This window comes from Triturus cristatus, chromosome 6, assembly GCF_964204655.1.
Source record: "Triturus cristatus chromosome 6, aTriCri1.1, whole genome shotgun sequence".
NCBI lineage: Eukaryota > Metazoa > Chordata > Amphibia > Caudata > Salamandridae > Triturus > Triturus cristatus.
This window is the reverse complement of record NC_140589.1, coordinates 883,434,058-883,457,856: the sequence shown is the minus strand read 5'-3', so window position 1 is coordinate 883,457,856 and position 23,799 is coordinate 883,434,058. Positions and strand designations below refer to the sequence as shown.

Sequence of the window (23,799 nt, the reverse complement as noted above, 5' to 3'; positions counted from 1 at the left end):
CTGCTGATTAAGGAGTCCTCAAGATCAGCTCCACACAGACGTGGAACTGATGATGTTAATGCAGAATATTTAAGAAACTGAGGCTGATCTAAAACATTTCCTTGGACCTAGGACCATTTCCCCTGACTTTTAGGTCCTTCGTCCTCCTAAAGTCCTTTATATAAGTTAGGAACACCTGACAGAACAGAATTTCAGGAGGTCAGGTGGGTTTACTTGTGTCTTCTGGTTGTGAGCAGTAAACGTGGCTAAAAAGGTTGATGGAATGGTGTTTTAAAACACACACACACACACACAACTTCTGGTCCTCTTAAGGACAAAAGTATGGGTAATCCTACATGGGGCCAGTGGCGCAATGGATAACGCGTCTGACTACGGATCAGAAGATTGTAGGTTCGGCTCGAAAGGGTCATAGGTCCCTGTTTTATGGTATTCCTGTGGAATTCTTATTTACCTCAGACTTGTTGTAGGTTCAATATTCTCGAGCAGGACTCATCCAGCAGTCGTTCCATGGTAGGGCTGCAGTAATAGGACCACGGCTAGTTAAAAGTTTCCCATTTGCTGCTGGATTCTATGTGAAGGCCGTCATGTGGTGTGCTGCTTTTGTATTTCAACATGGGTCTCTGAGTCTCTAAACTAGGAAAAAATCTTGTTGAGAAAAGTGTGTGTGAGAGGGTCTGTGGGTGCAGGCAGGTGTGTGCACTTGAGTGCTGACCCATTTACATGTGTGAGAGGGACAAGCAAATTGCCTGTGGGATGTAGGCCTACAACTGGAACCAAGCAGCCAGGCAGAACCACAGGTAAGGAGAGAGGAAGGCAGTTCATTATTAGAGCAGGATCATGAGCATCTTGCCCTGCTCCCTTCTGCCCCGATCGGCCACGATCGGCCAAGACCTCTCTATTAGGGTGGAGCGTGAACATTTCTTGGACCTCAGAAACTGAGGGATGCAGCGCCGATATGTCCTCCAAGGGCCTAGAGGACCTGGTGCCCAATCATGCCTGGTGTTTTTCAGCTTACCCGACCAATCTGGTTGCAAGGCGGATTTTAACAGTACTGCTGAAAAGGGACTCCCAGACAGCCCTGAGGCCATCATTTGCATAGGCCCTCCCCTTCTCTTTCTCTTGCTTCCCACAAAGCAACGCATCGCTGGCAGCAGTATAGATTTGGGGGTTGTGAAGAATAATGACAGGGAGGCTGAAGAAGGGAAAGAAAAGTCCCAGAAGTCCTGCAGGCTTCCTTGCTAAATGCAGCTGGCCATAGAGTGCACCTTCATTACTGCGAGGTAAATACATTAAAAATGTTGAGGAGAGACAAATTGAAAAATCGATATTAGGAGGAAAGCACTGGAACCTGCTTTATTATTTCAATTAGTCTTGAAAACATAGAACATTTCTCTCCTGAAAGCTGGTAAAAATATGGAACGCTTCACGAATTTGCGTGTCATCCTTGCGCAGGGGCCATGCTAATCTTCTCTGTATCGTTCCAATTTTAGTATATGTGCCGCCGAAGCGAGCACACTTCATTGATGAACCTACAATGTTTATAAACTCTCTAAATCTACGGTCTCTAGACATAGGGTGGCCTGGCAGAGATGCTCGTATGGCCAGTAAGCATTCAAATCTGAGCCAATGGGCAAAAATGCATGAAGAGTAACAATCCATTATTCTTCACTGCATTTGTGGTCCAAGACTTCACCAATTGGAAGTATGTAGATTATGCCAGGGTTGCAAAGGCTCATGGTTCAGGCTACTGACAAGGAACATTGTGACATCATGCTGCCTGTGGAACAGTGATATTAAAGGTGAGACAGCTGCACAGTAGGTTAGGTGAAGGGCTCTGAGAGGTGAAAGGCAGCATGCTTGGGTCCCTGGACAAGGTGAGCCTATGACAAGGTGTCTGAATTTTCGCCTGTATTGTAATATTAAACACTTTATTGTTGTACCCGCCTGCTGATTAAGGAGTCCTCAAGATCAGCTCCACACAGACGTGGAACTGATGATGTTAATGCAGAATATTTAAGAAACTGAGGCTGATCTAAAACATTTCCTTGGACCTAGGACCATTTCCCCTGACTTTTAGGTCCTTCGTCCTCCTAAAGTCCTTTGTATAAGTTAGGAACACCTGACAGAACAGAATTTCAGGAGGTCAGGTGGGTTTACTTGTGTCTTCTGGTTGTGAGCAGTAAACGTGGCTAAAAAGGTTGATGGAATGGTGTTTTAAAACACACACACACACACACACACACACACAACTTCTGGTCCTCTTAAGGACAAAAGTATGGGTAATCCTACATGGGGCCAGTGGCGCAATGGATAACGCGTCTGACTACGGATCAGAAGATTGTAGGTTCGACTCCTATCTGGCTCGAAAGGGTCATAGGTCCCTGTTTTATGGTATTCCTGTGGAATTCTTATTTACCTCAGACTTGTTGTAGGTTCAATATTCTCGAGCAGGACTCATCCAGCAGTCGTTCCATGGTAGGGCTGCAGTAATAGGACCACGGCTAGTTAAAAGTTTCCCATTTGCTGCTGGATTCTATGTGAAGGCCGTCATGTGGTGTGCTGCTTTTGTATTTCAACATGGGTCTCTGAGTCTCTAAACTAGGAAAAAATCTTGTTGAGAAAAGTGTGTGTGAGAGGGTCTGTGGGTGCAGGCAGGTGTGTGCACTTGAGTGCTGACCCATTTACATGTGTGAGAGGGACAAGCAAATTGCCTGTGGGATGTAGGCCTACAACTGGAACCAAGCAGCCAGGCAGAACCACAGGTAAGGAGAGAGGAAGGCAGTTCATTATTAGAGCAGGATCATGAGCATCTTGCCCTGCTCCCTTCTGCCCCGATCGGCCACGATCGGCCAAGACCTCTCTATTAGGGTGGAGGGTGAACATTTCTTGGACCTCAGAAACTGAGGGATGCAGCGCCGATATGTCCTCCAAGGGCCTAGAGGACCTGGTGCCCAATCATGCCTGGTGTTTTTCAGCTTACCCGACCAATCTGGTTGCAAGGCGGATTTTAACAGTACTGCTGAAAAGGGACTCCCAGACAGCCCTGAGGCCATCATTTGCATAGGCCCTCCCCTTCTCTTTCTCTTGCTTCCCACAAAGCAACGCATCGCTGGCAGCAGTATAGATTTGGGGGTTGTGAAGAATAATGACAGGGAGGCTGAAGAAGGGAAAGAAAAGTCCCAGAAGTCCTGCAGGCTTCCTTGCTAAATGCAGCTGGCCATAGAGTGCACCTTCATTACTGCGAGGTAAATACATTAAAAATGTTGAGGAGAGACAAATTGAAAAATAGATATTAGGAGGAAAGCACTGGAACCTGCTTTATTATTTCAATTAGTCTTGAAAACATAGAACATTTCTCTCCTGAAAGCTGGTAAAAATATGGAACGCTTCACGAATTTGCGTGTCATCCTTGCGCAGGGGCCATGCTAATCTTCTCTGTATCGTTCCAATTTTAGTATATGTGCCGCCGAAGCGAGCACACTTCATTGATGAACCTACAATGTTTATAAACTCTCTAAATCTACGGTCTCTAGACATAGGGTAGCCTGGCAGAGATGCTCGTATGGCCAGTAAGCATTCAAATCCGAGCCAATGGGCAAAAATGCATGAAGAGTAACAATCCATTATTCTTCACTGCATTTGTGGTCCAGGACTTCACCAATTGGAAGTATGTAGATTATGCCAGGGTTGCAAAGGCTCATGGTTCAGGCTACTGACAAGGAACATTGTGACATCATGCTGCCTGTGGAACAGTGATATTAAAGATGAGACAGCTGCACAGTAGGTTAGGTGAAGGGCTCTGAGAGGTGAAAGGCAGCATGCTTGGGTCCCTGGACAAGGTGAGCCTATGACAAGGTGTCTGAATTTTCGCCTGTATTGTAATATTAAACACTTTATTGTTGTACCCGCCTGCTGATTAAGGAGTCCTCAAGATCAGCTCCACACAGACGTGGAACTGATGATGTTAATGCAGAATATTTAAGAAACTGAGGCTGATCTAAAACATTTCCTTGGACCTAGGACCATTTCCCCTGACTTTTAGGTCCTTCGTCCTCCTAAAGTCCTTTGTATAAGTTAGGAACACCTGACAGAACAGAATTTCAGGAGGTCAGGTGGGTTTACTTGTGTCTTCTGGTTGTGAGCAGTAAACGTGGCTAAAAAGGTTGATGGAATGGTGTTTTAAAACACACACACACACACACACACAACTTCTGGTCCTCTTAAGGACAAAAGTATGGGTAATCCTACATGGGGCCAGTGGCGCAATGGATAACGCGTCTGACTACGGATCAGAAGATTGTAGGTTCGACTCCTATCTGGCTCGAAAGGGTCATAGGTCCCTGTTTTATGGTATTCCTGTGGAATTCTTATTTACCTCAGACTTGTTGTAGGTTCAATATTCTCGAGCAGGACTCATCCAGCAGTCGTTCCATGGTAGGGCTGCAGTAATAGGACCACGGCTAGTTAAAAGTTTCCCATTTGCTGCTGGATTCTATGTGAAGGCCGTCATGTGGTGTGCTGCTTTTGTATTTCAACATGGGTCTCTGAGTCTCTAAACTAGGAAACAATCTTGTTGAGAAAAGTGTGTGTGAGAGGGTCTGTGGGTGCAGGCAGGTGTGTGCACTTGAGTGCTGACCCATTTACATGTGTGAGAGGGACAAGCAAATTGCCTGTGGGATGTAGGCCTACAACTGGAACCAAGCAGCCAGGCAGAACCACAGGTAAGGAGAGAGGAAGGCAGTTCATTATTAGAGCAGGATCATGAGCATCTTGCCCTGCTCCCTTCTGCCCGATCGGCCACGATCGGCCAAGACCTCTCTATTAGGGTGGAGGGTGAACATTTCTTGGACCTCAGAAACTGAGGGATGCAGCGCCGATATGTCCTCCAAGGGCCTAGAGGACCTGGTGCCCAATCATGCCTGGTGTTTTTCAGCTTACCCGACCAATCTGGTTGCAAGGCGGATTTTAACAGTACTGCTGAAAAGGGACTCCCAGACAGCCCTGAGGCCATCATTTGCATAGGCCCTCCCCTTCTCTTTCTCTTGCTTCCCACAAAGCAACGCATCGCTGGCAGCAGTATAGATTTGGGGGTTGTGAAGAATAATGACAGGGAGGCTGAAGAAGGGAAAGAAAAGTCCCAGAAGTCCTGCAGGCTTCCTTGCTAAATGCAGCTGGCCATAGAGTGCACCTTCATTACTGCGAGGTAAATACATTAAAAATGTTGAGGAGAGACAAATTGAAAAATAGATATTAGGAGGAAAGCACTGGAACCTGCTTTATTATTTCAATTAGTCTTGAAAACATAGAACATTTCTCTCCTGAAAGCTGGTAAAAATATGGAACGCTTCACGAATTTGCGTGTCATCCTTGCGCAGGGGCCATGCTAATCTTCTCTGTATCGTTCCAATTTTAGTATATGTGCCGCCGAAGCGAGCACACTTCATTGATGAACCTACAATGTTTATAAACTCTCTAAATCTACGGTCTCTAGACATAGGGTGGCCTGGCAGAGATGCTCGTATGGCCAGTAAGCATTCAAATCTGAGCCAATGGGCAAAAATGCATGAAGAGTAACAATCCATTATTCTTCACTGCATTTGTGGTCCAAGACTTCACCAATTGGAAGTATGTAGATTATGCCAGGGTTGCAAAGGCTCATGGTTCAGGCTACTGACAAGGAACATTGTGACATCATGCTGCCTGTGGAACAGTGATATTAAAGGTGAGACAGCTGCACAGTAGGTTAGGTGAAGGGCTCTGAGAGGTGAAAGGCAGCATGCTTGGGTCCCTGGACAAGGTGAGCCTATGACAAGGTGTCTGAATTTTCGCCTGTATTGTAATATTAAACACTTTATTGTTGTACCCGCCTGCTGATTAAGGAGTCCTCAAGATCAGCTCCACACAGACGTGGAACTGATGATGTTAATGCAGAATATTTAAGAAACTGAGGCTGATCTAAAACATTTCCTTGGACCTAGGACCATTTCCCCTGACTTTTAGGTCCTTCGTCCTCCTAAAGTCCTTTATATAAGTTAGGAACACCTGACAGAACAGAATTTCAGGAGGTCAGGTGGGTTTACTTGTGTCTTCTGGTTGTGAGCAGTAAACGTGGCTAAAAAGGTTGATGGAATGGTGTTTTAAAACACACACACACACACACACACAACTTCTGGTCCTCTTAAGGACAAAAGTATGGGTAATCCTACATGGGGCCAGTGGCGCAATGGATAACGCGTCTGACTACGGATCAGAAGATTGTAGGTTCGACTCCTATCTGGCTCGAAAGGGTCATAGGTCCCTGTTTTATGGTATTCCTGTGGAATTCTTATTTACCTCAGACTTGTTGTAGGTTCAATATTCTCGAGCAGGACTCATCCAGCAGTCGTTCCATGGTAGGGCTGCAGTAATAGGACCACGGCTAGTTAAAAGTTTCCCATTTGCTGCTGGATTCTATGTGAAGGCCGTCATGTGGTGTGCTGCTTTTGTATTTCAACATGGGTCTCTGAGTCTCTAAACTAGGAAAAAATCTTGTTGAGAAAAGTGTGTGTGAGAGGGTCTGTGGGTGCAGGCAGGTGTGTGCACTTGAGTGCTGACCCATTTACATGTGTGAGAGGGACAAGCAAATTGCCTGTGGGATGTAGGCCTACAACTGGAACCAAGCAGCCAGGCAGAACCACAGGTAAGGAGAGAGGAAGGCAGTTCATTATTAGAGCAGGATCATGAGCATCTTGCCCTGCTCCCTTCTGCCCCGATCGGCCACGATCGGCCAAGACCTCTCTATTAGGGTGGAGCGTGAACATTTCTTGGACCTCAGAAACTGAGGGATGCAGCGCCGATATGTCCTCCAAGGGCCTAGAGGACCTGGTGCCCAATCATGCCTGGTGTTTTTCAGCTTACCCGACCAATCTGGTTGCAAGGCGGATTTTAACAGTACTGCTGAAAAGGGACTCCCAGACAGCCCTGAGGCCATCATTTGCATAGGCCCTCCCCTTCTCTTTCTCTTGCTTCCCACAAAGCAACGCATCGCTGGCAGCAGTATAGATTTGGGGGTTGTGAAGAATAATGACAGGGAGGCTGAAGAAGGGAAAGAAAAGTCCCAGAAGTCCTGCAGGCTTCCTTGCTAAATGCAGCTGGCCATAGAGTGCACCTTCATTACTGCGAGGTAAATACATTAAAAATGTTGAGGAGAGACAAATTGAAAAATAGATATTAGGAGGAAAGCACTGGAACCTGCTTTATTATTTCAATTAGTCTTGAAAACATAGAACATTTCTCTCCTGAAAGCTGGTAAAAATATGGAACGCTTCACGAATTTGCGTGTCATCCTTGCGCAGGGGCCATGCTAATCTTCTCTGTATCGTTCCAATTTTAGTATATGTGCCGCCGAAGCGAGCACACTTCATTGATGAACCTACAATGTTTATAAACTCTCTAAATCTACGGTCTCTAGACATAGGGTGGCCTGGCAGAGATGCTCGTATGGCCAGTAAGCATTCAAATCTGAGCCAATGGGCAAAAATGCATGAAGAGTAACAATCCATTATTCTTCACTGCATTTGTGGTCCAAGACTTCACCAATTGGAAGTATGTAGATTATGCCAGGGTTGCAAAGGCTCATGGTTCAGGCTACTGACAAGGAACATTGTGACATCATGCTGCCTGTGGAACAGTGATATTAAAGGTGAGACAGCTGCACAGTAGGTTAGGTGAAGGGCTCTGAGAGGTGAAAGGCAGCATGCTTGGGTCCCTGGACAAGGTGAGCCTATGACAAGGTGTCTGAATTTTCGCCTGTATTGTAATATTAAACACTTTATTGTTGTACCCGCCTGCTGATTAAGGAGTCCTCAAGATCAGCTCCACACAGACGTGGAACTGATGATGTTAATGCAGAATATTTAAGAAACTGAGGCTGATCTAAAACATTTCCTTGGACCTAGGACCATTTCCCCTGACTTTTAGGTCCTTCGTCCTCCTAAAGTCCTTTGTATAAGTTAGGAACACCTGACAGAACAGAATTTCAGGAGGTCAGGTGGGTTTACTTGTGTCTTCTGGTTGTGAGCAGTAAACGTGGCTAAAAAGGTTGATGGAATGGTGTTTTAAAACACACACACACACACACACACAACTTCTGGTCCTCTTAAGGACAAAAGTATGGGTAATCCTACATGGGGCCAGTGGCGCAATGGATAACGCGTCTGACTACGGATCAGAAGATTGTAGGTTCGACTCCTATCTGGCTCGAAAGGGTCATAGGTCCCTGTTTTATGGTATTCCTGTGGAATTCTTATTTACCTCAGACTTGTTGTAGGTTCAATCTTCTCGAGCAGGACTCATCCAGCAGTCGTTCCATGGTAGGGCTGCAGTAATAGGACCACGGCTAGTTAAAAGTTTCCCATTTGCTGCTGGATTCTATGTGAAGGCCGTCATGTGGTGTGCTGCTTTTGTATTTCAACATGGGTCTCTGAGTCTCTAAACTAGGAAAAAATCTTGTTGAGAAAAGTGTGTGTGAGAGGGTCTGTGGGTGCAGGCAGGTGTGTGCACTTGAGTGCTGACCCATTTACATGTGTGAGAGGGACAAGCAAATTGCCTGTGGGATGTAGGCCTACAACTGGAACCAAGCAGCCAGGCAGAACCACAGGTAAGGAGAGAGGAAGGCAGTTCATTATTAGAGCAGGATCATGAGCATCTTGCCCTGCTCCCTTCTGCCCGATCGGCCACGATCGGCCAAGACCTCTCTATTAGGGTGGAGGGTGAACATTTCTTGGACCTCAGAAACTGAGGGATGCAGCGCCGATATGTCCTCCAAGGGCCTAGAGGACCTGGTGCCCAATCATGCCTGGTGTTTTTCAGCTTACCCGACCAATCTGGTTGCAAGGCGGATTTTAACAGTACTGCTGAAAAGGGACTCCCAGACAGCCCTGAGGCCATCATTTGCATAGGCCCTCCCCTTCTCTTTCTCTTGCTTCCCACAAAGCAACGCATCGCTGGCAGCAGTATAGATTTGGGGGTTGTGAAGAATAATGACAGGGAGGCTGAAGAAGGGAAAGAAAAGTCCCAGAAGTCCTGCAGGCTTCCTTGCTAAATGCAGCTGGCCATAGAGTGCACCTTCATTACTGCGAGGTAAATTCATTAAAAATGTTGAGGAGAGACAAATTGAAAAATAGATATTAGGAGGAAAGCACTGGAACCTGCTTTATTATTTCAATTAGTCTTGAAAACATAGAACATTTCTCTCCTGAAAGCTGGTAAAAATATGGAACGCTTCACGAATTTGCGTGTCATCCTTGCGCAGGGGCCATGCTAATCTTCTCTGTATCGTTCCAATTTTAGTATATGTGCCGCCGAAGCGAGCACACTTCATTGATGAACCTACAATGTTTATAAACTCTCTAAATCTACGGTCTCTAGACATAGGGTGGCCTGGCAGAGATGCTCGTATGGCCAGTAAGCATTCAAATCTGAGCCAATGGGCAAAAATGCATGAAGAGTAACAATCCATTATTCTTCACTGCATTTGTGGTCCAAGACTTCACCAATTGGAAGTATGTAGATTATGCCAGGGTTGCAAAGGCTCATGGTTCAGGCTACTGACAAGGAACATTGTGACATCATGCTGCCTGTGGAACAGTGATATTAAAGGTGAGACAGCTGCACAGTAGGTTAGGTGAAGGGCTCTGAGAGGTGAAAGGCAGCATGCTTGGGTCCCTGGACAAGGTGAGACTATGACAAGGTGTCTGAATTTTCGCCTGTATTGTAATATTAAACACTTTATTGTTGTACCCGCCTGCTGATTAAGGAGTCCTCAAGATCAGCTCCACACAGACGTGGAACTGATGATGTTAATGCAGAATATTTAAGAAACTGAGGCTGATCTAAAACATTTCCTTGGACCTAGGACCATTTCCCCTGACTTTTAGGTCCTTCGTCCTCCTAAAGTCCTTTATATAAGTTAGGAACACCTGACAGAACAGAATTTCAGGAGGTCAGGTGGGTTTACTTGTGTCTTCTGGTTGTGAGCAGTAAACGTGGCTAAAAAGGTTGATGGAATGGTGTTTTAAAACACACACACACACACACACACACACAACTTCTGGTCCTCTTAAGGACAAAAGTATGGGTAATCCTACATGGGGCCAGTGGCGCAATGGATAACGCGTCTGACTACGGATCAGAAGATTGTAGGTTCGACTCCTATCTGGCTCGAAAGGGTCATAGGTCCCTGTTTTATGGTATTCCTGTGGAATTCTTATTTACCTCAGACTTGTTGTAGGTTCAATCTTCTCGAGCAGGACTCATCCAGCAGTCGTTCCATGGTAGGGCTGCAGTAATAGGACCACGGCTAGTTAAAAGTTTCCCATTTGCTGCTGGATTCTATGTGAAGGCCGTCATGTGGTGTGCTGCTTTTGTATTTCAACATGGGTCTCTGAGTCTCTAAACTAGGAAAAAATCTTGTTGAGAAAAGTGTGTGTGAGAGGGTCTGTGGGTGCAGGCAGGTGTGTGCACTTGAGTGCTGACCCATTTACATGTGTGAGAGGGACAAGCAAATTGCCTGTGGGATGTAGGCCTACAACTGGAACCAAGCAGCCAGGCAGAACCACAGGTAAGGAGAGAGGAAGGCAGTTCATTATTAGAGCAGGATCATGAGCATCTTGCCCTGCTCCCTTCTGCCCGATCGGCCACGATCGGCCAAGACCTCTCTATTAGGGTGGAGGGTGAACATTTCTTGGACCTCAGAAACTGAGGGATGCAGCGCCGATATGTCCTCCAAGGGCCTAGAGGACCTGGTGCCCAATCATGCCTGGTGTTTTTCAGCTTACCCGACCAATCTGGTTGCAAGGCGGATTTTAACAGTACTGCTGAAAAGGGACTCCCAGACAGCCCTGAGGCCATCATTTGCATAGGCCCTCCCCTTCTCTTTCTCTTGCTTCCCACAAAGCAACGCATCGCTGGCAGCAGTATAGATTTGGGGGTTGTGAAGAATAATGACAGGGAGGCTGAAGAAGGGAAAGAAAAGTCCCAGAAGTCCTGCAGGCTTCCTTGCTAAATGCAGCTGGCCATAGAGTGCACCTTCATTACTGCGAGGTAAATACATTAAAAATGTTGAGGAGAGACAAATTGAAAAATAGATATTAGGAGGAAAGCACTGGAACCTGCTTTATTATTTCAATTAGTCTTGAAAACATAGAACATTTCTCTCCTGAAAGCTGGTAAAAATATGGAACGCTTCACGAATTTGCGTGTCATCCTTGCGCAGGGGCCATGCTAATCTTCTCTGTATCGTTCCAATTTTAGTATATGTGCCGCCGAAGCGAGCACACTTCATTGATGAACCTACAATGTTTATAAACTCTCTAAATCTACGGTCTCTAGACATAGGGTGGCCTGGCAGAGATGCTCGTATGGCCAGTAAGCATTCAAATCTGAGCCAATGGGCAAAAATGCATGAAGAGTAACAATCCATTATTCTTCACTGCATTTGTGGTCCAAGACTTCACCAATTGGAAGTATGTAGATTATGCCAGGGTTGCAAAGGCTCATGGTTCAGGCTACTGACAAGGAACATTGTGACATCATGCTGCCTGTGGAACAGTGATATTAAAGGTGAGACAGCTGCACAGTAGGTTAGGTGAAGGGCTCTGAGAGGTGAAAGGCAGCATGCTTGGGTCCCTGGACAAGGTAAGCCTATGACAAGGTGTCTGAATTTTCGCCTGTATTGTAATATTAAACACTTTATTGTTGTACCCGCCTGCTGATTAAGGAGTCCTCAAGATCAGCTCCACACAGACGTGGAACTGATGATGTTAATGCAGAATATTTAAGAAACTGAGGCTGATCTAAAACATTTCCTTGGACCTAGGACCATTTCCCCTGACTTTTAGGTCCTTCGTCCTCCTAAAGTCCTTTATATAAGTTAGGAACACCTGACAGAACAGAATTTCAGGAGGTCAGGTGGGTTTACTTGTGTCTTCTGGTTGTGAGCAGTAAACGTGGCTAAAAAGGTTGATGGAATGGTGTTTTAAAACACACACACACACACACACACAACTTCTGGTCCTCTTAAGGACAAAAGTATGGGTAATCCTACATGGGGCCAGTGGCGCAATGGATAACGCGTCTGACTACGGATCAGAAGATTGTAGGTTCGACTCCTATCTGGCTCGAAAGGGTCATAGGTCCCTGTTTTATGGTATTCCTGTGGAATTCTTATTTACCTCAGACTTGTTGTAGGTTCAATATTCTCGAGCAGGACTCATCCAGCAGTCGTTCCATGGTAGGGCTGCAGTAATAGGACCACGGCTAGTTAAAAGTTTCCCATTTGCTGCTGGATTCTATGTGAAGGCCGTCATGTGGTGTGCTGCTTTTGTATTTCAACATGGGTCTCTGAGTCTCTAAACTAGGAAAAAATCTTGTTGAGAAAAGTGTGTGTGAGAGGGTCTGTGGGTGCAGGCAGGTGTGTGCACTTGAGTGCTGACCCATTTACATGTGTGAGAGGGACAAGCAAATTGCCTGTGGGATGTAGGCCTACAACTGGAACCAAGCAGCCAGGCAGAACCACAGGTAAGGAGAGAGGAAGGCAGTTCATTATTAGAGCAGGATCATGAGCATCTTGCCCTGCTCCCTTCTGCCCCGATCGGCCACGATCGGCCAAGACCTCTCTATTAGGGTGGAGCGTGAACATTTCTTGGACCTCAGAAACTGAGGGATGCAGCGCCGATATGTCCTCCAAGGGCCTAGAGGACCTGGTGCCCAATCATGCCTGGTGTTTTTCAGCTTACCCGACCAATCTGGTTGCAAGGCGGATTTTAACAGTACTGCTGAAAAGGGACTCCCAGACAGCCCTGAGGCCATCATTTGCATAGGCCCTCCCCTTCTCTTTCTCTTGCTTCCCACAAAGCAACGCATCGCTGGCAGCAGTATAGATTTGGGGGTTGTGAAGAATAATGACAGGGAGGCTGAAGAAGGGAAAGAAAAGTCCCAGAAGTCCTGCAGGCTTCCTTGCTAAATGCAGCTGGCCATAGAGTGCACCTTCATTACTGCGAGGTAAATACATTAAAAATGTTGAGGAGAGACAAATTGAAAAATAGATATTAGGAGGAAAGCACTGGAACCTGCTTTATTATTTCAATTAGTCTTGAAAACATAGAACATTTCTCTCCTGAAAGCTGGTAAAAATATGGAACGCTTCACGAATTTGCGTGTCATCCTTGCGCAGGGGCCATGCTAATCTTCTCTGTATCGTTCCAATTTTAGTATATGTGCCGCCGAAGCGAGCACACTTCATTGATGAACCTACAATGTTTATAAACTCTCTAAATCTACGGTCTCTAGACATAGGGTGGCCTGGCAGAGATGCTCGTATGGCCAGTAAGCATTCAAATCTGAGCCAATGGGCAAAAATGCATGAAGAGTAACAATCCATTATTCTTCACTGCATTTGTGGTCCAAGACTTCACCAATTGGAAGTATGTAGATTATGCCAGGGTTGCAAAGGCTCATGGTTCAGGCTACTGACAAGGAACATTGTGACATCATGCTGCCTGTGGAACAGTGATATTAAAGGTGAGACAGCTGCACAGTAGGTTAGGTGAAGGGCTCTGAGAGGTGAAAGGCAGCATGCTTGGGTCCCTGGACAAGGTGAGCCTATGACAAGGTGTCTGAATTTTCGCCTGTATTGTAATATTAAACACTTTATTGTTGTACCCGCCTGCTGATTAAGGAGTCCTCAAGATCAGCTCCACACAGACGTGGAACTGATGATGTTAATGCAGAATATTTAAGAAACTGAGGCTGATCTAAAACATTTCCTTGGACCTAGGACCATTTCCCCTGACTTTTAGGTCCTTCGTCCTCCTAAAGTCCTTTGTATAAGTTAGGAACACCTGACAGAACAGAATTTCAGGAGGTCAGGTGGGTTTACTTGTGTCTTCTGGTTGTGAGCAGTAAACGTGGCTAAAAAGGTTGATGGAATGGTGTTTTAAAACACACACACACACACACACACAACTTCTGGTCCTCTTAAGGACAAAAGTATGGGTAATCCTACATGGGGCCAGTGGCGCAATGGATAACGCGTCTGACTACGGATCAGAAGATTGTAGGTTCGACTCCTATCTGGCTCGAAAGGGTCATAGGTCCCTGTTTTATGGTATTCCTGTGGAATTCTTATTTACCTCAGACTTGTTGTAGGTTCAATCTTCTCGAGCAGGACTCATCCAGCAGTCGTTCCATGGTAGGGCTGCAGTAATAGGACCACGGCTAGTTAAAAGTTTCCCATTTGCTGCTGGATTCTATGTGAAGGCCGTCATGTGGTGTGCTGCTTTTGTATTTCAACATGGGTCTCTGAGTCTCTAAACTAGGAAAAAATCTTGTTGAGAAAAGTGTGTGTGAGAGGGTCTGTGGGTGCAGGCAGGTGTGTGCACTTGAGTGCTGACCCATTTACATGTGTGAGAGGGACAAGCAAATTGCCTGTGGGATGTAGGCCTACAACTGGAACCAAGCAGCCAGGCAGAACCACAGGTAAGGAGAGAGGAAGGCAGTTCATTATTAGAGCAGGATCATGAGCATCTTGCCCTGCTCCCTTCTGCCCGATCGGCCATGATCGGCCAAGACCTCTCTATTAGGGTGGAGGGTGAACATTTCTTGGACCTCAGAAACTGAGGGATGCAGCGCCGATATGTCCTCCAAGGGCCTAGAGGACCTGGTGCCCAATCATGCCTGGTGTTTTTCAGCTTACCCGACCAATCTGGTTGCAAGGCGGATTTTAACAGTACTGCTGAAAAGGGACTCCCAGACAGCCCTGAGGCCATCATTTGCATAGGCCCTCCCCTTCTCTTTCTCTTGCTTCCCACAAAGCAACGCATCGCTGGCAGCAGTATAGATTTGGGGGTTGTGAAGAATAATGACAGGGAGGCTGAAGAAGGGAAAGAAAAGTCCCAGAAGTCCTGCAGGCTTCCTTGCTAAATGCAGCTGGCCATAGAGTGCACCTTCATTACTGCGAGGTAAATACATTAAAAATGTTGAGGAGAGACAAATTGAAAAATAGATATTAGGAGGAAAGCACTGGAACCTGCTTTATTATTTCAATTAGTCTTGAAAACATAGAACATTTCTCTCCTGAAAGCTGGTAAAAATATGGAACGCTTCACGAATTTGCGTGTCATCCTTGCGCAGGGGCCATGCTAATCTTCTCTGTATCGTTCCAATTTTAGTATATGTGCCGCCGAAGCGAGCACACTTCATTGATGAACCTACAATGTTTATAAACTCTCTAAATCTACGGTCTCTAGACATAGGGTGGCCTGGCAGAGATGCTCGTATGGCCAGTAAGCATTCAAATCTGAGCCAATGGGCAAAAATGCATGAAGAGTAACAATCCATTATTCTTCACTGCATTTGTGGTCCAAGACTTCACCAATTGGAAGTATGTAGATTATGCCAGGGTTGCAAAGGCTCATGGTTCAGGCTACTGACAAGGAACATTGTGACATCATGCTGCCTGTGGAACAGTGATATTAAAGGTGAGACAGCTGCACAGTAGGTTAGGTGAAGGGCTCTGAGAGGTGAAAGGCAGCATGCTTGGGTCCCTGGACAAGGTGAGCCTATGACAAGGTGTCTGAATTTTCGCCTGTATTGTAATATTAAACACTTTATTGTTGTACCCGCCTGCTGATTAAGGAGTCCTCAAGATCAGCTCCACACAGACGTGGAACTGATGATGTTAATGCAGAATATTTAAGAAACTGAGGCTGATCTAAAACATTTCCTTGGACCTAGGACCATTTCCCCTGACTTTTAGGTCCTTCGTCCTCCTAAAGTCCTTTATATAAGTTAGGAACACCTGACAGAACAGAATTTCAGGAGGTCAGGTGGGTTTACTTGTGTCTTCTGGTTGTGAGCAGTAAACGTGGCTAAAAAGGTTGATGGAATGGTGTTTTAAAACACACACACACACACACACACAACTTCTGGTCCTCTTAAGGACAAAAGTATGGGTAATCCTACATGGGGCCAGTGGCGCAATGGATAACGCGTCTGACTACGGATCAGAAGATTGTAGGTTCGACTCCTATCTGGCTCGAAAGGGTCATAGGTCCCTGTTTTATGGTATTCCTGTGGAATTCTTATTTACTTCAGACTTGTTGTAGGTTCAATCTTCTCGAGCAGGACTCATCCAGCAGTCGTTCCATGGTAGGGCTGCAGTAATAGGACCACGGCTAGTTAAAAGTTTCCCATTTGCTGCTGGATTCTATGTGAAGGCCGTCATGTGGTGTGCTGCTTTTGTATTTCAACATGGGTCTCTGAGTCTCTAAACTAGGAAAAAATCTTGTTGAGAAAAGTGTGTGTGAGAGGGTCTGTTGGTGCAGGCAGGTGTGTGCACTTGAGTGCTGACCCATTTACATGTGTGAGAGGGACAAGCAAATTGCCTGTGGGATGTAGGCCTACAACTGGAACCAAGCAGCCAGGCAGAACCACAGGTAAGGAGAGAGGAAGGCAGTTCATTATTAGAGCAGGATCATGAGCATCTTGCCCTGCTCCCTTCTGCCCGATCGGCCACGATCGGCCAAGACCTCTCTATTAGGGTGGAGGGTGAACATTTCTTGGACCTCAGAAACTGAGGGATGCAGCGCCGATATGTCCTCCAAGGGCCTAGAGGACCTGGTGCCCAATCATGCCTGGTGTTTTTCAGCTTACCCGACCAATCTGGTTGCAAGGCGGATTTTAACAGTACTGCTGAAAAGGGACTCCCAGACAGCCCTGAGGCCATCATTTGCATAGGCCCTCCCCTTCTCTTTCTCTTGCTTCCCACAAAGCAACGCATCGCTGGCAGCAGTATAGATTTGGGGGTTGTGAAGAATAATGACAGGGAGGCTGAAGAAGGGAAAGAAAAGTCCCAGAAGTCCTGCAGGCTTCCTTGCTAAATGCAGCTGGCCATAGAGTGCACCTTCATTACTGCGAGGTAAATACATTAAAAATGTTGAGGAGAGACAAATTGAAAAATAGATATTAGGAGGAAAGCACTGGAACCTGCTTTATTATTTCAATTAGTCTTGAAAACATAGAACATTTCTCTCCTGAAAGCTGGTAAAAATATGGAACGCTTCACGAATTTGCGTGTCATCCTTGCGCAGGGGCCATGCTAATCTTCTCTGTATCGTTCCAATTTTAGTATATGTGCCGCCGAAGCGAGCACACTTCATTGATGAACCTACAATGTTTATAAACTCTCTAAATCTACGGTCTCTAGACATAGGGTGGCCTGGCAGAGATGCTCGTATGGCCAGTAAGCATTCAAATCTGAGCCAATGGGCAAAAATGCATGAAGAGTAACAATCCATTATTCTTCACTGCATTTGTGGTCCAAGACTTCACCAATTGGAAGTATGTAGATTATGCCAGGGTTGCAAAGGCTCATGGTTCAGGCTACTGACAAGGAACATTGTGACATCATGCTGCCTGTGGAACAGTGATATTAAAGGTGAGACAGCTGCACAGTAGGTTAGGTGAAGGGCTCTGAGAGGTGAAAGGCAGCATGCTTGGGTCCCTGGACAAGGTAAGCCTATGACAAGGTGTCTGAATTTTCGCCTGTATTGTAATATTAAACACTTTATTGTTGTACCCGCCTGCTGATTAAGGAGTCCTCAAGATCAGCTCCACACAGACGTGGAACTGATGATGTTAATGCAGAATATTTAAGAAACTGAGGCTGATCTAAAACATTTCCTTGGACCTAGGACCATTTCCCCTGACTTTTAGGTCCTTCGTCCTCCTAAAGTCCTTTATATAAGTTAGGAACACCTGACAGAACAGAATTTCAGGAGGTCAGGTGGGTTTACTTGTGTCTTCTGGTTGTGAGCAGTAAACGTGGCTAAAAAGGTTGATGGAATGGTGTTTTAAAACACACACACACACACACAACTTCTGGTCCTCTTAAGGACAAAAGTATGGGTAATCCTACATGGGGCCAGTGGCGCAATGGATAACACGTCTGACTACGGATCAGAAGATTGTAGGTTCGACTCCTATCTGGCTCGAAAGGGTCATAGGTCCCTGTTTTATGGTATTCCTGTGGAATTCTTATTTACCTCAGACTTGTTGTAGGTTCAATATTCTCGAGCAGGACTCATCCAGCAGTCGTTCCATGGTAGGGCTGCAGTAATAGGACCACGGCTAGTTAAAAGTTTCCCATTTGCTGCTGGATTCTATGTGAAGGCCGTCATGTGGTGTGCTGCTTTTGTATTTCAACATGGGTCTCTGAGTCTCTAAACTAGGAAAAAATCTTGTTGAGAAAAGTGTGTGTGAGAGGGTCTGTGGGTGCAGGCAGGTGTGTGCACTTGAGTGCTGACCCATTTACATGTGTGAGAGGGACAAGCAAATTGCCTGTGGGATGTAGGCCTACAACTGGAACCAAGCAGCCAGGCAGAACCACAGGTAAGGAGAGAGGAAGGCAGTTCATTATTAGAGCAGGATCATGAGCATCTTGCCCTGCTCCCTTCTGCCCCGATCGGCCACGATCGGCCAAGACCTCTCTATTAGGGTGGAGCGTGAACATTTCTTGGACCTCAGAAACTGAGGGATGCAGCGCCGATATGTCCTCCAAGGGCCTAGAGGACCTGGTGCCCAATCATGCCTGGTGTTTTTCAGCTTACCCGACCAATCTGGTTGCAAGGCGGATTTTAACAGTACTGCTGAAAAGGGACTCCCAGACAGCCCTGAGGCCATCATTTGCATAGGCCCTCCCCTTCTCTTTCTCTTGCTTCCCACAAAGCAACGCATCGCTGGCAGCAGTATAGATTTGGGGGTTGTGAAGAATAATGACAGGGAGGCTGAAGAAGGGAAAGAAAAGTCCCAGAAGTCCTGCAGGCTTCCTTGCTAAATGCAGCTGGCCATAGAGTGCACCTTCATTACTGCGAGGTAAATACATTAAAAATGTTGAGGAGAGACAAATTGAAAAATAGATATTAGGAGGAAAGCACTGGAACCTGCTTTATTATTTCAATTAGTCTTGAAAACATAGAACATTTCTCTCCTGAAAGCTGGTAAAAATATGGAACGCTTCACGAATTTGCGTGTCATCCTTGCGCAGGGGCCATGCTAATCTTCTCTGTATCGTTCCAATTTTAGTATATGTGCCGCCGAAGCGAGCACACTTCATTGATGAACCTACAATGTTTATAAACTCTCTAAATCTACGGTCTCTAGACATAGGGTGGCCTGGCAGAGATGCTCGTATGGCCAGTAAGCATTCAAATCTGAGCCAATGGGCAAAAATGCATGAAGAGTAACAATCCATTATTCTTCACTGCATTTGTGGTCCAAGACTTCACCAATTGGAAGTATGTAGATTATGCCAGGGTTGCAAAGGCTCATGGTTCAGGCTACTGACAAGGAACATTGTGACATCATGCTGCCTGTGGAACAGTGATATTAAAGGTGAGACAGCTGCACAGTAGGTTAGGTGAAGGGCTCTGAGAGGTGAAAGGCAGCATGCTTGGGTCCCTGGACAAGGTGAGCCTATGACAAGGTGTCTGAATTTTCGCCTGTATTGTAATATTAAACACTTTATTGTTGTACCCGCCTGCTGATTAAGGAGTCCTCAAGATCAGCTCCACACAGACGTGGAACTGATGATGTTAATGCAGAATATTTAAGAAACTGAGGCTGATCTAAAACATTTCCTTGGACCTAGGACCATTTCCCCTGACTTTTAGGTCCTTCGTCCTCCTAAAGTCCTTTGTATAAGTTAGGAACACCTGACAGAACAGAATTTCAGGAGGTCAGGTGGGTTTACTTGTGTCTTCTGGTTGTGAGCAGTAAACGTGGCTAAAAAGGTTGATGGAATGGTGTTTTAAAACACACACACACACACACACACAACTTCTGGTCCTCTTAAGGACAAAAGTATGGGTAATCCTACATGGGGCCAGTGGCGCAATGGATAACGCGTCTGACTACGGATCAGAAGATTGTAGGTTCGACTCCTATCTGGCTCGAAAGGGTCATAGGTCCCTGTTTTATGGTATTCCTGTGGAATTCTTATTTACCTCAGACTTGTTGTAGGTTCAATCTTCTCGAGCAGGACTCATCCAGCAGTCGTTCCATGGTAGGGCTGCAGTAATAGGACCACGGCTAGTTAAAAGTTTCCCATTTGCTGCTGGATTCTATGTGAAGGCCGTCATGTGGTGTGCTGCTTTTGTATTTCAACATGGGTCTCTGAGTCTCTAAACTAGGAAAAAATCTTGTTGAGAAAAGTGTGTGTGAGAGGGTCTGTGGGTGCAGGCAGGTGTGTGCACTTGAGTGCTGACCCATTTACATGTGTGAGAGGGACAAGCAAATTGCCTGTGGGATGTAGGCCTACAACTGGAACCAAGCAGCCAGGCAGAACCACAGGTAAGGAGAGAGGAAGGCAGTTCATTATTAGAGCAGGATCATGAGCATCTTGCCCTGCTCCCTTCTGCCCGATCGGCCACGATCGGCCAAGACCTCTCTATTAGGGTGGAGGGTGAACATTTCTTGGACCTCAGAAACTGAGGGATGCAGCGCCGATATGTCCTCCAAGGGCCTAGAGGACCTGGTGCCCAATCATGCCTGGTGTTTTTCAGCTTACCCGACCAATCTGGTTGCAAGGCGGATTTTAACAGTACTGCTGAAAAGGGACTCCCAGACAGCCCTGAGGCCATCATTTGCATAGGCCCTCCCCTTCTCTTTCTCTTGCTTCCCACAAAGCAACGCATCGCTGGCAGCAGTATAGATTTGGGGGTTGTGAAGAATAATGACAGGGAGGCTGAAGAAGGGAAAGAAAAGTCCCAGAAGTCCTGCAGGCTTCCTTGCTAAATGCAGCTGGCCATAGAGTGCACCTTCATTACTGCGAGGTAAATACATTAAAAATGTTGAGGAGAGACAAATTGAAAAATAGATATTAGGAGGAAAGCACTGGAACCTGCTTTATTATTTCAATTAGTCTTGAAAACATAGAACATTTCTCTCCTGAAAGCTGGTAAAAATATGGAACGCTTCACGAATTTGCGTGTCATCCTTGCGCAGGGGCCATGCTAATCTTCTCTGTATCGTTCCAATTTTAGTATATGTGCCGCCGAAGCGAGCACACTTCATTGATGAACCTACAATGTTTATAAACTCTCTAAATCTACGGTCTCTAGACATAGGGTGGCCTGGCAGAGATGCTCGTATGGCCAGTAAGCATTCAAATCTGAGCCAATGGGCAAAAATGCATGAAGAGTAACAATCCATTATTCTTCACTGCATTTGTGGTCCAAGACTTCACCAATTGGAAGTATGTAGATTATGCCAGGGTTGCAAAGGCTCATGGTTCAGGCTACTGACAAGGAACATTGTGACATCATGCTGCCTGTGGAACAGTGATATTAAAGGTGAGACAGCTGCACAGTAGGTTAGGTGAAGGGCTCTGAGAGGTGAAAGGCAGCATGCTTGGGTCCCTGGACAAGGTGAGCCTATGACAAGGTGTCTGAATTTTCGCCTGTATTGTAATATTAAACACTTTATTGTTGTACCCGCCTGCTGATTAAGGAGTCCTCAAGATCAGCTCCACACAGACGTGGAACTGATGATGTTAATGCAGAATATTTAAGAAACTGAGGCTGATCTAAAACATTTCCTTGGACCTAGGACCATTTCCCCTGACTTTTAGGTCCTTCGTCCTCCTAAAGTCCTTTATATAAGTTAGGAACACCTGACAGAACAGAATTTCAGGAGGTCAGGTGGGTTTACTTGTGTCTTCTGGTTGTGAGCAGTAAACGTGGCTAAAAAGGTTGATGGAATGGTGTTTTAAAACACACACACACACACACAACTTCTGGTCCTCTTAAGGACAAAAGTATGGGTAATCCTACATGGGGCCAGTGGCGCAATGGATAACGCGTCTGACTACGGATCAGAAGATTGTAGGTTCGGCTCGAAAGGGTCATAGGTCCCTGTTTTATGGTATTCCTGTGGAATTCTTATTTACCTCAGACTTGTTGTAGGTTCAATATTCTCGAGCAGGACTCATCCAGCAGTCGTTCCATGGTAGGGCTGCAGTAATAGGACCACGGCTAGTTAAAAGTTTCCCATTTGCTGCTGGATTCTATGTGAAGGCCGTCATGTGGTGTGCTGCTTTTGTATTTCAACATGGGTCTCTGAGTCTCTAAACTAGGAAAAAATCTTGTTGAGAAAAGTGTGTGTGAGAGGGTCTGTGGGTGCAGGCAGGTGTGTGCACTTGAGTGCTGACCCATTTACATGTGTGAGAGGGACAAGCAAATTGCCTGTGGGATGTAGGCCTACAACTGGAACCAAGCAGCCAGGCAGAACCACAGGTAAGGAGAGAGGAAGGCAGTTCATTATTAGAGCAGGATCATGAGCATCTTGCCCTGCTCCCTTCTGCCCCGATCGGCCACGATCGGCCAAGACCTCTCTATTAGGGTGGAGCGTGAACATTTCTTGGACCTCAGAAACTGAGGGATGCAGCGCCGATATGTCCTCCAAGGGCCTAGAGGACCTGGTGCCCAATCATGCCTGGTGTTTTTCAGCTTACCCGACCAATCTGGTTGCAAGGCGGATTTTAACAGTACTGCTGAAAAGGGACTCCCAGACAGCCCTGAGGCCATCATTTGCATAGGCCCTCCCCTTCTCTTTCTCTTGCTTCCCACAAAGCAACGCATCGCTGGCAGCAGTATAGATTTGGGGGTTGTGAAGAATAATGACAGGGAGGCTGAAGAAGGGAAAGAAAAGTCCCAGAAGTCCTGCAGGCTTCCTTGCTAAATGCAGCTGGCCATAGAGTGCACCTTCATTACTGCGAGGTAAATACATTAAAAATGTTGAGGAGAGACAAATTGAAAAATAGATATTAGGAGGAAAGCACTGGAACCTGCTTTATTATTTCAATTAGTCTTGAAAACATAGAACATTTCTCTCCTGAAAGCTGGTAAAAATATGGAACGCTTCACGAATTTGCGTGTCATCCTTGCGCAGGGGCCATGCTAATCTTCTCTGTATCGTTCCAATTTTAGTATATGTGCCGCCGAAGTGAGCACACTTCATTGATGAACCTACAATGTTTATAAACTCTCTAAATCTACGGTCTCTAGACATAGGGTGGCCTGGCAGAGATGCTCGTATGGCCAGTAAGCATTCAAATCTGAGCCAATGGGCAAAAATGCATGAAGAGTAACAATCCATTATTCTTCACTGCATTTGTGGTCCAAGACTTCACCAATTGGAAGTATGTAGATTATGCCAGGGTTGCAAAGGCTCATGGTTCAGGCTACTGACAAGGAACATTGTGACATCATGCTGCCTGTGGAACAGTGATATTAAAGGTGAGACAGCTGCACAGTAGGTTAGGTGAAGGGCTCTGAGAGGTGAAAGGCAGCATGCTTGGGTCCCTGGACAAGGTGAGCCTATGACAAGGTGTCTGAATTTTCGCCTGTATTGTAATATTAAACACTTTATTGTTGTACCCGCCTGCTGATTAAGGAGTCCTCAAGATCAGCTCCACACAGACGTGGAACTGATGATGTTAATGCAGAATATTTAAGAAACTGAGGCTGATCTAAAACATTTCCTTGGACCTAGGACCATTTCCCCTGACTTTTAGGTCCTTCGTCCTCCTAAAGTCCTTTGTATAAGTTAGGAACACCTGACAGAACAGAATTTCAGGAGGTCAGGTGGGTTTACTTGTGTCTTCTGGTTGTGAGCAGTAAACGTGGCTAAAAAGGTTGATGGAATGGTGTTTTAAAACACACACACACACACACACACACACACAACTTCTGGTCCTCTTAA

The 23,799-nt window shown here is 46.0% G+C and overlaps 21 non-coding genes across 21 annotated transcripts; 9 read left to right on the top strand and 12 right to left on the bottom strand.

The window, feature by feature from the left end:
• Positions 1–1,407: 1,407 nt before the first annotated feature.
• Positions 1,408–1,514, bottom strand: LOC146819461 (U6 spliceosomal RNA). Its single transcript, XR_014964101.1, has one exon. It is a non-coding gene; the product is annotated as a U6 spliceosomal RNA (small nuclear RNA).
• A 778-nt stretch (positions 1,515–2,292) lies between these two features.
• On the top strand, positions 2,293–2,365 carry TRNAR-ACG (transfer RNA arginine (anticodon ACG)). Its single transcript has one exon. It is a non-coding gene; the product is annotated as a tRNA-Arg (tRNA).
• A 1,007-nt stretch (positions 2,366–3,372) lies between these two features.
• On the bottom strand, positions 3,373–3,479 carry LOC146819459 (U6 spliceosomal RNA). The gene has a single exon (XR_014964100.1). It is a non-coding gene; the product is annotated as a U6 spliceosomal RNA (small nuclear RNA).
• A 772-nt stretch (positions 3,480–4,251) lies between these two features.
• On the top strand, positions 4,252–4,324 carry TRNAR-ACG (transfer RNA arginine (anticodon ACG)). Its single transcript has one exon. It is a non-coding gene; the product is annotated as a tRNA-Arg (tRNA).
• Positions 4,325–5,330: 1,006 nt separating this feature from the next.
• LOC146819457 (U6 spliceosomal RNA) lies at positions 5,331–5,437 on the bottom strand. The gene has a single exon (XR_014964099.1). It is a non-coding gene; the product is annotated as a U6 spliceosomal RNA (small nuclear RNA).
• A 772-nt stretch (positions 5,438–6,209) lies between these two features.
• On the top strand, positions 6,210–6,282 carry TRNAR-ACG (transfer RNA arginine (anticodon ACG)). The gene has a single exon. It is a non-coding gene; the product is annotated as a tRNA-Arg (tRNA).
• Positions 6,283–7,289: 1,007 nt separating this feature from the next.
• LOC146819455 (U6 spliceosomal RNA) lies at positions 7,290–7,396 on the bottom strand. Its single transcript, XR_014964098.1, has one exon. It is a non-coding gene; the product is annotated as a U6 spliceosomal RNA (small nuclear RNA).
• Positions 7,397–8,168: 772 nt separating this feature from the next.
• On the top strand, positions 8,169–8,241 carry TRNAR-ACG (transfer RNA arginine (anticodon ACG)). The gene has a single exon. It is a non-coding gene; the product is annotated as a tRNA-Arg (tRNA).
• Positions 8,242–9,247: 1,006 nt separating this feature from the next.
• LOC146819453 (U6 spliceosomal RNA) lies at positions 9,248–9,354 on the bottom strand. The gene has a single exon (XR_014964097.1). It is a non-coding gene; the product is annotated as a U6 spliceosomal RNA (small nuclear RNA).
• A 776-nt stretch (positions 9,355–10,130) lies between these two features.
• Positions 10,131–10,203, top strand: TRNAR-ACG (transfer RNA arginine (anticodon ACG)). The gene has a single exon. It is a non-coding gene; the product is annotated as a tRNA-Arg (tRNA).
• Positions 10,204–11,209: 1,006 nt separating this feature from the next.
• LOC146819451 (U6 spliceosomal RNA) lies at positions 11,210–11,316 on the bottom strand. The gene has a single exon (XR_014964095.1). It is a non-coding gene; the product is annotated as a U6 spliceosomal RNA (small nuclear RNA).
• A 772-nt stretch (positions 11,317–12,088) lies between these two features.
• On the top strand, positions 12,089–12,161 carry TRNAR-ACG (transfer RNA arginine (anticodon ACG)). The gene has a single exon. It is a non-coding gene; the product is annotated as a tRNA-Arg (tRNA).
• Positions 12,162–13,168: 1,007 nt separating this feature from the next.
• LOC146819449 (U6 spliceosomal RNA) lies at positions 13,169–13,275 on the bottom strand. Its single transcript, XR_014964094.1, has one exon. It is a non-coding gene; the product is annotated as a U6 spliceosomal RNA (small nuclear RNA).
• A 772-nt stretch (positions 13,276–14,047) lies between these two features.
• On the top strand, positions 14,048–14,120 carry TRNAR-ACG (transfer RNA arginine (anticodon ACG)). Its single transcript has one exon. It is a non-coding gene; the product is annotated as a tRNA-Arg (tRNA).
• Positions 14,121–15,126: 1,006 nt separating this feature from the next.
• On the bottom strand, positions 15,127–15,233 carry LOC146819447 (U6 spliceosomal RNA). The gene has a single exon (XR_014964093.1). It is a non-coding gene; the product is annotated as a U6 spliceosomal RNA (small nuclear RNA).
• A 772-nt stretch (positions 15,234–16,005) lies between these two features.
• TRNAR-ACG (transfer RNA arginine (anticodon ACG)) lies at positions 16,006–16,078 on the top strand. The gene has a single exon. It is a non-coding gene; the product is annotated as a tRNA-Arg (tRNA).
• Positions 16,079–17,084: 1,006 nt separating this feature from the next.
• Positions 17,085–17,191, bottom strand: LOC146819445 (U6 spliceosomal RNA). The gene has a single exon (XR_014964092.1). It is a non-coding gene; the product is annotated as a U6 spliceosomal RNA (small nuclear RNA).
• Positions 17,192–19,039: 1,848 nt separating this feature from the next.
• Positions 19,040–19,146, bottom strand: LOC146819444 (U6 spliceosomal RNA). The gene has a single exon (XR_014964091.1). It is a non-coding gene; the product is annotated as a U6 spliceosomal RNA (small nuclear RNA).
• A 772-nt stretch (positions 19,147–19,918) lies between these two features.
• TRNAR-ACG (transfer RNA arginine (anticodon ACG)) lies at positions 19,919–19,991 on the top strand. Its single transcript has one exon. It is a non-coding gene; the product is annotated as a tRNA-Arg (tRNA).
• Positions 19,992–20,997: 1,006 nt separating this feature from the next.
• Positions 20,998–21,104, bottom strand: LOC146819442 (U6 spliceosomal RNA). Its single transcript, XR_014964090.1, has one exon. It is a non-coding gene; the product is annotated as a U6 spliceosomal RNA (small nuclear RNA).
• Positions 21,105–22,941: 1,837 nt separating this feature from the next.
• On the bottom strand, positions 22,942–23,048 carry LOC146819441 (U6 spliceosomal RNA). The gene has a single exon (XR_014964392.1). It is a non-coding gene; the product is annotated as a U6 spliceosomal RNA (small nuclear RNA).
• Between the last annotated feature and the right edge of the window lie 751 nt (positions 23,049–23,799).